We start from the raw sequence: 11,424 nt of genomic DNA on the forward strand, positions 1-11,424 counted from the left end.
CCTTGTAATGATTGATCGTCAGGAAAAACAGGCTAAAAAAACATATGAGCATGTTGACTTTTTAGTGAATGATGGGTATGCCTGTGCAGTTGCATGGTCTCTAACTTGATGGCAGAATTATGCTCTCTTCTTTAGCAAAATCTGTATGTCCCTTTCCCATTCCCTTATCACTTTCAACCCTTGCTCTTTGTCATAAAGATGCCATTTGAAGTTACAATTGCCCATCCAGATTTTTTGCTGCTTTAAGACAACATGGAAGTTTCAGAATCAGAATCAGTTTTATCATCACAAACATATGTCATAAAATCTGTTGTTTTACGGCAGCAATACAGAATAATATATAAAAAATTCCTATAAGTTACAAATAAAAAAAAAATCACTAGTGCAAAAGTGAGCAAAAACTGATGCAGTGTTCATGGGTTCAGTCTATTCAGAATTCTGACGGCAGAGGGGAAGAAGCTATTCTTAAAGCATTGACAAACTGTCTTCAAGCTCCTATACCTCCTTCCTGATGTTATTAATGAGAAGGGGTCAGGGCCAGGATGGAGAGGGTCCTCAATGATGGATACTGCCTTCCTGTGGCATCACATATTGAAGGAGTGTTCGATGGGTGGGGGTGGGGAGGGGGTGTAGGCCAGTGCTCTTGTCCTGTACACTGGGGCCTCAATAGCAAATGATGATGCTGCCAGTCAGAATGCTTTCCATGGTGCACCTGTAGAAATTTGCTAGTCTTGGGTGACATACCAAACCTTCTCAAACTCTTAATGAAATATAGTCGCTGGCAAGCCCCTGAAATTTGTCCCACAACAGGACTGAATGGCAGGATAGTAGTAACTAGGACATAAAACAGTACAGCACAGGGACAGGCCTTTTGGCTTACAGTATCTCTGCTGAACACAAGACGAAGCTGTTGGAATCTAGGAAGAAGTTTTGGAGAGCTGGGCTTCTGAATATATAGATATCAGCTTGTCAAAGTGGAAGAAGGTGATTTAGAATTGTTCATGCAAGTAAATGCTTTTAGGCAAAGTGGGGAAAAATGCTGTAAGATCGTAGGTTTGAGGGTGGATACCTTCTCTCATCCCTACAAGCACTGCCACCTCACTATCAAAATCTATGTATCTTTAGTCTTGTTATTCTAAAACAAAGGAGTCCATCAGTGTCCCAGACACGTGGGAGGCGGTGTGCTACTTTATGACTTTATCAGTTCATTGAATTATGGCATCACTGCTCTTGAGAAGCAATAACAAAGCTTCCTCCTAAACATAGCACAGGGCAAACTGGAGGACACCTTCCAAAAAAAAAGCAAGAAAGTCTGCAGATGCTGGAAATCTTGAGCAAACATGCAAAATGTTCGAGGAACTCAGCAAGTCAGGTGGCATTTATGGAGGGGAATGAACAAACAATTGATGTTTTAGGGTTTCTGAGGTTCTTCTTCTGTGCATGTGCCATCTCCAGTCTCTTTTCTAGATGTTCTGGAGCTGTTCAGGTAGACATTCCAAGAAGTAACAAATTATTCATGAGTTTCACAGTAAACTTACTGAATCATATACTTTTCTACCCAGTTGCTACCCTGCCCTTGTTCTGCCTGCTGCTGTAATCTTCAGTTTGAATTTGGTTTCTGAAGACACAACTTTAATGTAGTTATCTTCCACTCCAAGAGAGTGCCTAAGAAGAAGGCATCGAATCTGGAAGATCTGTCCCAATGCATTTATAAAACTTTCTTTGGGATTTATGTGAATTTTAAAATGGTAATGTAAATGATGCAACCAACAAAAATTCTAATCCATACAGCTCTGTAAATCATCTCTTATTGGCACAGATTCAGCAGAACATACCAAGTGGAAAGATTGAGGAGATCAGGGATTTATTTTAAAGGACAGATCATTAGTTTCAAGAAGGGATTTTGCCTTTCAGTTGCGTCAAATAGGAAGAGGCAGTCTGACTGCACAATTGATGAATGCCAATATGTTTTGTAGCAGACAACTAAAACACGGGCTTATGGCCACATGGGTCCGCGGTCTTTACAAGGAATTGTGTACATTGTAGTAAAGCCAGAAATAAAGGGAATGGAACATGTTAAATAAATTTTAAAACATCAGTTCAGACAGTCAAGATAATTAAGAGGCCAGGGTGAATAGCTAAAGGGACTTGTTCCACAATACTACAGAAGTGCATTACAGCGTGATGAGTTAATCTTAAGCAGATGGAACAAGCAGAAAGGGATAGAATCCACAAGGAAGGTTGAAATTGTTTCAGCAACATTTGATCTAGCAAAAGCATTGGATTTAACAGAAGATGATCAGTTAGAACAGCAAAGGCCTGTCTTTATTGTCATATATTGCAGATGGTGTAGCATCATATTTCCTTTCTCCATGAACTACCTGGCAACGATAACCAGATTCAATCCAAAGAGATAGAAGTGGTTCAGGAAGACCGAGATGAAACAGCTGACAGCAGTACTTTGATAGAGCAAGCCACAAATACGTGCATAGCTATAAACCTAAAATTCTAGCAAATATAATCAAATGTTGTTGAGTACCTTTAAATACTTGGGATTAAGTTGTGTTTTTCTTCTTCTGTTTCTCTCTATTGTAAAGAGATGCAAGAAAGTGTGTAACAAAACAGCATTTTCTCTTCCAATATGCCTGATTAGCATTCCCTTTTGATTTACTTTGTCTGTTTCAGTGCTATTAAGTATTCAGTTCTATTAAAATCCCAAGCCACTGTTTGTTGATCACATGCACAGCGTGGTTTCCTATGCACTGGAGATATCTGACTGCATTCAAGCATTGAGCAGCTTTCAAAACATAAAGCAGCATATCGATTTCCTCCAGCAAATGAAAGCAGCATTGAAGTCTTCAGATCTGTACACATTAAATTTAATGAGGTTCTAATTAATCCTTATTCTTGGAGCGTAACAGAAACATTTTCAGCCAATACAAATAACAAGTGCATTGTTCCATTTGGGTACTTCATGTGTTTACTGATATCCATACAAATGTGTCCACTTTATCCTTGACTGTAATCTTAGGCTGGAAACGCTGAGGAATTTGTTCGGCTTCTGGTTTTACTAGAAACTGGATACTAGTCATAAAAATGCTGGATAAGTGTAGCAGTAAAATTCTTGGAATAAAGCACCAGATGGTTACCTTTCTCTGAGTTAGCAGGGTGGAATTTGAGGCTTAATCCTTGTTTTCTGGGTCTCCATTCCTCCTTTCCTCTGCTGTACCTCCCACCTTCCCCTTCTCCATTCTCCATTTAGACAACCCCAGCATGATTTTTCACTGCTTTCACCTCTGAAAGCCACATTACTGCATGTCTGCATGAAGAGTGCGCACAAAATGTGTCAGCATCAGATGTTGTTGTGGAGCTCCAAGCAGATCTCGTCAACTTGATCAGCTTCATCACCAACTTCCCCCCTACCCTCAAGTGCACTTGGTCCACCTCCAGTTCAAGTTTAATTGTCATTCAACGATAAGTGAATACCCATGAATACAGCCAAATGAAACAGGGCTCCTCCGAGTCCAAGAGGTAAAACACTGCACCAACACAGCACAAGGCTCATATAGCACAAATAAATATAATAATAATAATAACAATAATAATAATAATAATAACAGTAAACTGTTGTAAGCATCATGCCCTGTGGATTGATGGTGCACGGGGTGTTGTCAGCAAGAATAAACCCTCAGCAGAACAATCCTTACACACTAGTGCAACTGCTGATGAATGCAATCCAACTTGTCTTTTGCCGAGCGAACACTGGAGAGCTGCATTGATGGGAGGGGCCAGCCCAAACCTCAGCATGGACAGCTATGTCGCACTGCCTCCAGCGTCTCCTCCCCTGGACGACTGCACCAAGTGATACAGCACCGTGAGGGCCTAGTTTGTGCTGCAGCCAAGGCCTTGCAGCTCCCCCTCCATCAATCTTGCCAATGAGCCAGTGAACCGAACTGGCAGCATTCTACATTGCCGATGTCCAACAGGGTTTTGTAATCATAAGAAAAATGCCCAAGACATCAATTCACTTGGAGTACTGTGTCCATTTCTGGTTGTCTCACTATAGAAAGGATGTGGAAGCATTGGAAAGGGTACAGAGGAGATTTACCAGGATACTGCCTGGTTTAGAGAGTATGGACTATGATCAGAGATTAAGGGAGCTAGGGCTTTACTCTCTGGAGAGAAGGAGGATGAGAGGAGACATGATAGAGGTGTACAAGATATTAAGAGGAATAGACAGAGCGGACAGCCAGCGACTCTTCCCCAGGGCGCCACTGCTCAGTACAAGAGGAAATGACTTTAAGGTAAGGTGAGGGAAGTTCAAGGGGGATAGTAGAGGAAGGTTTTTCACTCAGAGAGTGGTTGGTATGGGGAATGCACTGCCTGAGTCAGTGGTGGAGGCAGATACACTAGTGAAATTTAAGTGACTACTAGACAGGTATATGGAGGAAGTTAAGGTGGGGATTTATATGAGAGGCAGGTTTTGAGGGTCGGCACAACATTGTGGGCCAAAGGGCCTGTAATATGCTGTACTGTTCTATGTTCTATGTTCACTCCATTTGTAAGACTGCACACCATCTACCTGCACCAACTCCAACGCCTTCCTGTAGCAGGCAGTAGCATGCTTTACCGCAATTCCAGCTCTTCCTCCACTGAGTGACTCACTGATGAGGTAGACCTGCAGTACTTGATGTTGTTAATATGCAGCAGTGTCTTGCAATCATGAAAAAGAAGTAAAGGATAAACAAGTACCCCTTTGGTTGGACTCAGAGTGAATGGTTCAAGTGAATTGAATAGTGAATTGACCTTATTTCTCCGTCTACAGACAGACAGACAGACAGACAGACGGAGAGACATACTTTATTGATCCCGAGGGAAATTGGGTTTCATTACAGCCGCACCAACCAAGAATAGTGTAGAAATATAGCAATATAAAACCATAAATAATTAAATAATAATAAGTAAATCATGCCAAGTGGAAATAAGTCCAGGACCAGCCGATTGGCTCAGAGTGTCTGACACTCTGAGGGAGGAGTTGTAAAGTTTGATGGCCACAGGCAGGAATGACTTCCTATGACGCTCAGTGTTACATCTCGGTGGAATGAGTCTCTGGCTGAATGTACTCCTGTGCCTAACCAGTACATTATGGAGTGGATGAGAGTCAATGTCCAAGATGGCATGCAACTTGGACAGCATCCTCTTTTCAGACACCGCCATCAGAGAGTCCAGTTCAACCCCCACAACATCACTGGCCTTACAAATGAGTTTGTTGATTCTGTTGGTGTCTGCTACCCTCAGCCTGCTGCCCCAGCACACAACAGCAAACATGATAGCACTGGCCACCACAGACTCGTAGAACATCCTCAGCATCGTCCGGCAGATGTTAAAGGACCTCAGTCTCCTCAGGAAATAGAGACGGCTCTGACCCTTCTTGTAGACAGCCTCAGTGTTCTTTGACCAGTCCAGTTTATTGTCCATTCGTATCCCCAGGTATTTGTAATCCTCCACCATGTCCACACTGGCCCCTTGGATGGAAGCAGGGGTCACTGGTGCCTAGTGGGCAATGTGCAATCATTGTAATTTATCACAATTTATAATAAATAGAACAGTCAATATAACATAGAATACATTCAAATCAGCATGATTCCAAGATGGCGGCACGATGCAGCTTGCAGCAGCCACTCCGGAGCTGATTATCTGTTATTTGTGAAGTGGGGTGCCGTGTGCAACCATAATTGATTGAAAACGGACGTGGGAGCATGGAGAAACACCAGGAAATCTCCAGGAAGACCTTTTTCATTGCTGCTGCTGCTGTGAGTTCCAGGACTCTGCTGGGAAGAACAGGCCCCCAGACCTTAGGGTCGCGTTGCCGATGGCTGTTGGTGGGGCCGTCTTAACATGCTCAGCAGAAGATGGTCCTTGGAGAAGCTGTGCCGGAGGGGATGGTTGTCGGCTCGGAGGTTCGACGGACTCGGAGTCCACTGCGGTCAGGTCACTTTTGGTGTGTGCTGCGTCTGTGAGGCTGGGCTTAATGGAGCTTTCATTGTGTGCTGCGTCTACGAGGCTGAGTCAGGCGGCGCCGTGGAAATCCATAGCAGGGGTATTCCCTTCTGCCACCGGCATGGAATGGCGAGTCTGTCGGGACCCTGGGAACTTGTGGAAACTGTGTGGTGATTTCTTTTGAACTTATAGTCTTTTAACATCTTTGGACTATTTTTACTGTGCCCATGGTCTGTTTTTTATCAATTATGCTATTGTTTGCACTGTTGTAACTATATATTGTAACTATGTGGTTTTGCGCAGGTCTTGTAGCTTTAGTTTTTGGTCTTGTTTTGTCTAGTGATTTTGGAGCTCCTTTCCGGGGATCGTGCTGAGACGGTAGCGTGATATTAATACGCAGCAGCCTCTCCGGACTCTGGATTGGGGATTGCCATTCGTGGATTTTCTGGTGTAGTCTGTTTTGTCATGAGCTTTGCTGATATCATTCTGGGGGAATGTTGTCTCATTTTTTAACTGCATTGCATTTGTGGTTTCTAAATGACAAATAAACTGAATCTGAATCTGAGTTAATCAATCTGATGACCTGGTGGAAGAAGCTGTCCCAGAGCCTGTTGGTCCTGGCTTTTATGCTGTGGTACAATTTCCCGGATGGTAGCAGCTGGAATAGATTGTGGTTGGGGTGACCTGGGCCCCCAATGATCCTTTGGGCCCTTTTTACACACCTGTCTTTGTAAATGTCCTGAATCATGGGAAGTTCACAACTACAGATGCGCTGGGCTATCCGCACCACTCTCTGCAGAGTCCTGTAATTGAGGGAAATACAGTTCCCATACCAGGCAGTGATGCAGCCAGTCAGGATGCTCTCAATTGTGCCACTGTAGAAAGCTCTTAGCAGATGGGGGCCCCTTACCAAACTTCCTCAACCGTCTGAGGGGAAAGCGGCGCCTTTGTGCCTTTTTCACCACACAGCTGGTGTGTACAGACCACATGAGATCCTCCATGATGCGGATACTGAGAAACTTAAAGCTGTTTACCTTCTCAACCCCAGATCCATTGACGTCAATAGGAGTTAGCTGGTCTCCATTCCTCCTGTAGTCCACAACCAGCTCCTTTGTTTTTGCACCATTGAGGGAAAGGTTGTTTTCCTGATACCACTGTGTCCAGGTGATGACTTCTTCCCTGTAGGCCACCTCATTATTGTTTGAGATAAGGCCAATCAATGTAGTGTCATCGGCAAATTTAATTAGCAGATCAGAGCTGTGGGTGGTGATACAGTCATGGGAATCCAGGAAGTAAAGGAGGGGACTTAGTACACAGCCCTGAGGGGCTCCTGTATTGAGAGTTAGAGGGGTGGAGGTGAGGGAGCCCACTTACCACCTGTCGGCGATCTGACAGGAAGTCCAGGATCCAGGTACACAAGGCAGGGTCAAGGCCGAAGTCTTTGAGCTTCTCGTCAAACCTGGATGGAATTATAGTGTTGAATGCTGAACTGTAGTCCAAGAACAGTTTTCTCACATAAGCACCCTCCTTCTCCAGATGTGTAAGGATGGTGTGTAGAGCAGTGGCTACTATGTCGTCTGTCAGTTGGTTGTGTCAGTAGGTGAATTGTAGGAGGTCCATTTTCGGTGGTGGTAAGCTGCAGATGTAATCCTTGACCAGTCTCTCAAAGCATTTTCCTATTATTGAGGTGAGTGCGACAGGATGCCTGTCATTCAGGCATGTCACCTTGGTCTTTTTTGGTACAGGGACAATGGTGGATAATTTGAAGCAGGAGGGCACTCTACACTGGGAGAGAGAGAGAGATTAAAAATGTCTGTAACACACCTGCCAGTTGTGCTGTGCACATCCTGAGTGCTCGGCCTGGGATGCCGTCCAGTCCTGCAGCCCTGCGACTGTCCACTCGGTGGAAACATCTGCATACCTCACCCTCAGAGATGACCAGGTTGCAGGTTGTAGCTGTGTCTTTCCTCAGAGGCCCAGAGATAGCGACATCAAACCGAGCATAAAAGCAATTGAGCTCATCTGGGAGAGAGGCCGCGATGTTGGCAGCACCACAACGCTTGGCTTTGATCGTATGCGATGGTATGCAGCCCTCACCACAAACCACATGTGTTAGTCGTTGTGAATCTTGACTCAGTCTTGTCCCCGTGTTGCTGTTTTGCAGCCCTGATAGTTTTGCGCAGATCATAGCTGCTTTTCTCGAGCTCCAGCTGATCGCCAGCGATGTAAACTCTATGTCGCACTGTAAGTTCTGCTCACACAAAACTGTTGATCCGGAGTGACCACTGGATTTGAACGAGCCACCATCTTCCTGGAAGATCCAATACCACTCTCCCCATTCTTGAACTCCCTGCCTCCAACTCCAAAGATAGATTATTTGCCAAGATCTTTTACAAACCTACTGATTCCCACAGGAATTGGAATTTAATTGGTTTATTATTGTAACATGTACCAAAATGCTGTGAAAATCTCATCTTGTATACTGTTTACAAAGATCAATTCATTAAAACAGTGCATTAAGGTAGACCAAGGTCCGGATGTGAAGTTTCAAAGGGTAAAGCTTTGTCAGAACTTGGCTATAACCAGCACACCGATAGAGAGTTGGAGAGATATGAGAGGGGAGGTGATGTTCAAGTCCAGGTGTGAAGTTTAAAAGGGGAAAGCTTCACGGGAACTCGACTATAACCAGAGAACCGATCGTGTGTTGGAGAGGAGGGAAGGTTCAGGTATAAAAGGGAGACAGTGCCTAGTGGAGCAGTCATCGACGGAGTGGTCTGAGTCAGAGTGGTAAGGCTTTGGCTCGTTTAGGTTTCAGCAAGGTAGGTGGGTAAGATGGCTCAATTTTTTCCTTGTATTTTTTTGAGGATTAGAGAGCATGTCTGTTTTTGTTAGTACTTTGTTCTGGATGTCACATGTGGGAATCCTGGGAATCTTCCAGTCTCCCAGATGGCCACATCTGCACCCGGTGCACCGAGATGCAGTTCCTGACAGACTGTGTTAGGGATCTGGAGCTGTGACTTGATGACCTACAGATTATTAGGGAACGCGAGCAGGAGACAGATAGGAGCTACAGGGGGTTAGTCGCCCCCGAGGCTGCAGGAGTCAGGTAAGTGGGTGACTGTCAGGGAAGGAAGGGGAAGAGCTCAGATAGTAGAGAGCACCCCTGTGGCCGTCCCCCTCAGTAATCACTATCTCGTTTTGGATGCTGTTGAAGGGGGCGACCTGACAGAGGACGACCGCGGCGATCGGGTGTCTGGCACTGAGTCTGGTTCCGTGGTGCAGAAGGGAGAGAAGAAGATGAGGAATGCGGTAGTCATTGGGGATTCCATGGTAAGAGGAACAGGCAGGAGGTTCTGTCAGCCTGATAGAGATAGCCGCATGGTGTGTTGCCTCCCAGGTGCCAGGATATGGGGTGTCTCGGATCAGGTGCAGAGTATTCCGAAGGGAGAGGGTGAAGAGCCGGAAGTCTTGGTACACATTGCTACCAATAACATAGGTAGAAAGAGGGAGGAGGTCCTGAAGAGAGAATTCAGGGAGTTGAGTAGGAAGCTGAAAAGCAGGACCTCCTGGGAAGTAATCTCAGGATTACTGCCTGTGCCACACGCTAATTAGCGCAAGAATAGCATGATCAGGCACATTGATGTGTGGTGACTATTAATGTGTGATATTAACTGGAGGTACAACCCGTACAAAAAGGACAGGTTACACCTGAATGCAAAGGGGTCTAGTATCCTAGTAGGCAGGTTTAATAGAGCTGTTAGGGAGGGCTTAAACTAATTTGGCAGGGGGATGGGAATCGGAGTGATAGGGCTGAGAAAGGAGAAAACAGAAATAAATCAAAGATAGCATAAAACAGAGATCATAGGAAGAACAAGTAGGGGGTGAGGCATAATCACAGCCAGTGAGATGATTTACAACAGAAAACGACAAAGACTGGACTGAAAATGTTATATATGAATGCACACAGAATAAGAAATAACATGGACGATCTTGAAGTTCAGCTACAGATTGGCAAGTATGATGTTGCGGCCATCTTTGAATCTTGGCTACATGACAGCTGCCGCTGGGAGCCGAACGTCCAAGGATATATGGTGCATCAGAAAGATATGTTAGTAGGCAGTTGTGTACAGGTCTCCAAACAGCAGCCAGAATATGGCGTGTCAGAAGGGCAATTTCATGATAATCGTTCAGAATTTTAACATGAAAGTGGATTGGGAAAACCAGGCAAGTACTAGACCGCAAGAGAGAGAATTTGTAGAAAGTCTAAGAGATGGCTTTTTAGAACAGCTTGTTGTTGAGATCAGTTGTGCTGGATTGGGTGTTGTACAATGATCCAGAGGTGATAAGAGAGCTTAAGGTTAAGGAATCCTTAGGGAACAGTGATCACAATATGATCGAGTTCACTTTGAAATTTGAGAAGGAGAAACTAAATTCCAATGTGTCGGTATTTCAGTGGAATAAAGGAAATTACAATGGCATGAGAGGAGAACTGGCCAAGGTTGACTGGAAAGGGACACTAGCAGGAAGGACAACAGTCCAGCATGGCTGGAGATTCTGCAAAAAATTAGCTAACTGCAAGCAGATATATTCCAAGTAAGAAGAAATTTTCGAATGGAAGAAGGACACTACCGTGGCTGACAAGTGAAGTCAGAGACAAAGTAAAAGCAAAAGAGAGGGCATACAAGGAAGCCAGAGCTAGTGGGAAGATAGAGGATTGGGAAGCTCTTGCAGAAGGAAAATAAGAATGTCATTAGGAAGGAAAAGATGAATTATGAAAGGAAGATGGCAACTAGTGTCAAAGAAGATACTAAAAGCTTGTTTATGTATGTAAAGGATAAAAAGGGGTTGAGGGTAAATATAGGACCAATAGAAAATGACGCTGAAAATTTTGTAATGAGAGATGCAGAGATGGCAGAGGAACTGAGTGTGTATTTTTCATCAGTCTTCACAGTGAAAGACATCTGTGGTATACCAGACAATTCAAGAGTGTCGGGGAAGTGAAGTAGGTGCAGTGAAAATTACAACTGAGGAGGTGCTCAGGAAGCTTAATGGTCTGAGTGTGGATAAATCTTCTGGACCTGATGGAATGCACCCTCAGGTTCCGAAGGAAGTAGCTGGAGAGATTGCAGAGGTATCAACAATGATCTTTCAAGAATCAATAGATTCTAGCATTGTACTGGATGACTGGAAAATTGCAAATGTTACTCCACTATTAAACAAGGGTGGGAGGCAGCAGAAAGGAAACTATAGACCTGTTGGCTTGACTTCAGTGGTAGGGAAGTTGTTGGAATCGATTGTTAGGGATGAGGTTACGGAGTACCTGGAGGCACATGACAAGATAGGCCAAAGCCAGCATGGTTTCCTGAAAGGAAAATCCTGCCTGACTATGCTACTGCAATTTTTTGAGGAAATTACAAGCAAGCT

The sequence above is a fragment of the Hypanus sabinus genome, chromosome 5 (genome assembly GCF_030144855.1).
Source record: "Hypanus sabinus isolate sHypSab1 chromosome 5, sHypSab1.hap1, whole genome shotgun sequence".
Taxonomy (NCBI): domain Eukaryota; kingdom Metazoa; phylum Chordata; class Chondrichthyes; order Myliobatiformes; family Dasyatidae; genus Hypanus; species Hypanus sabinus.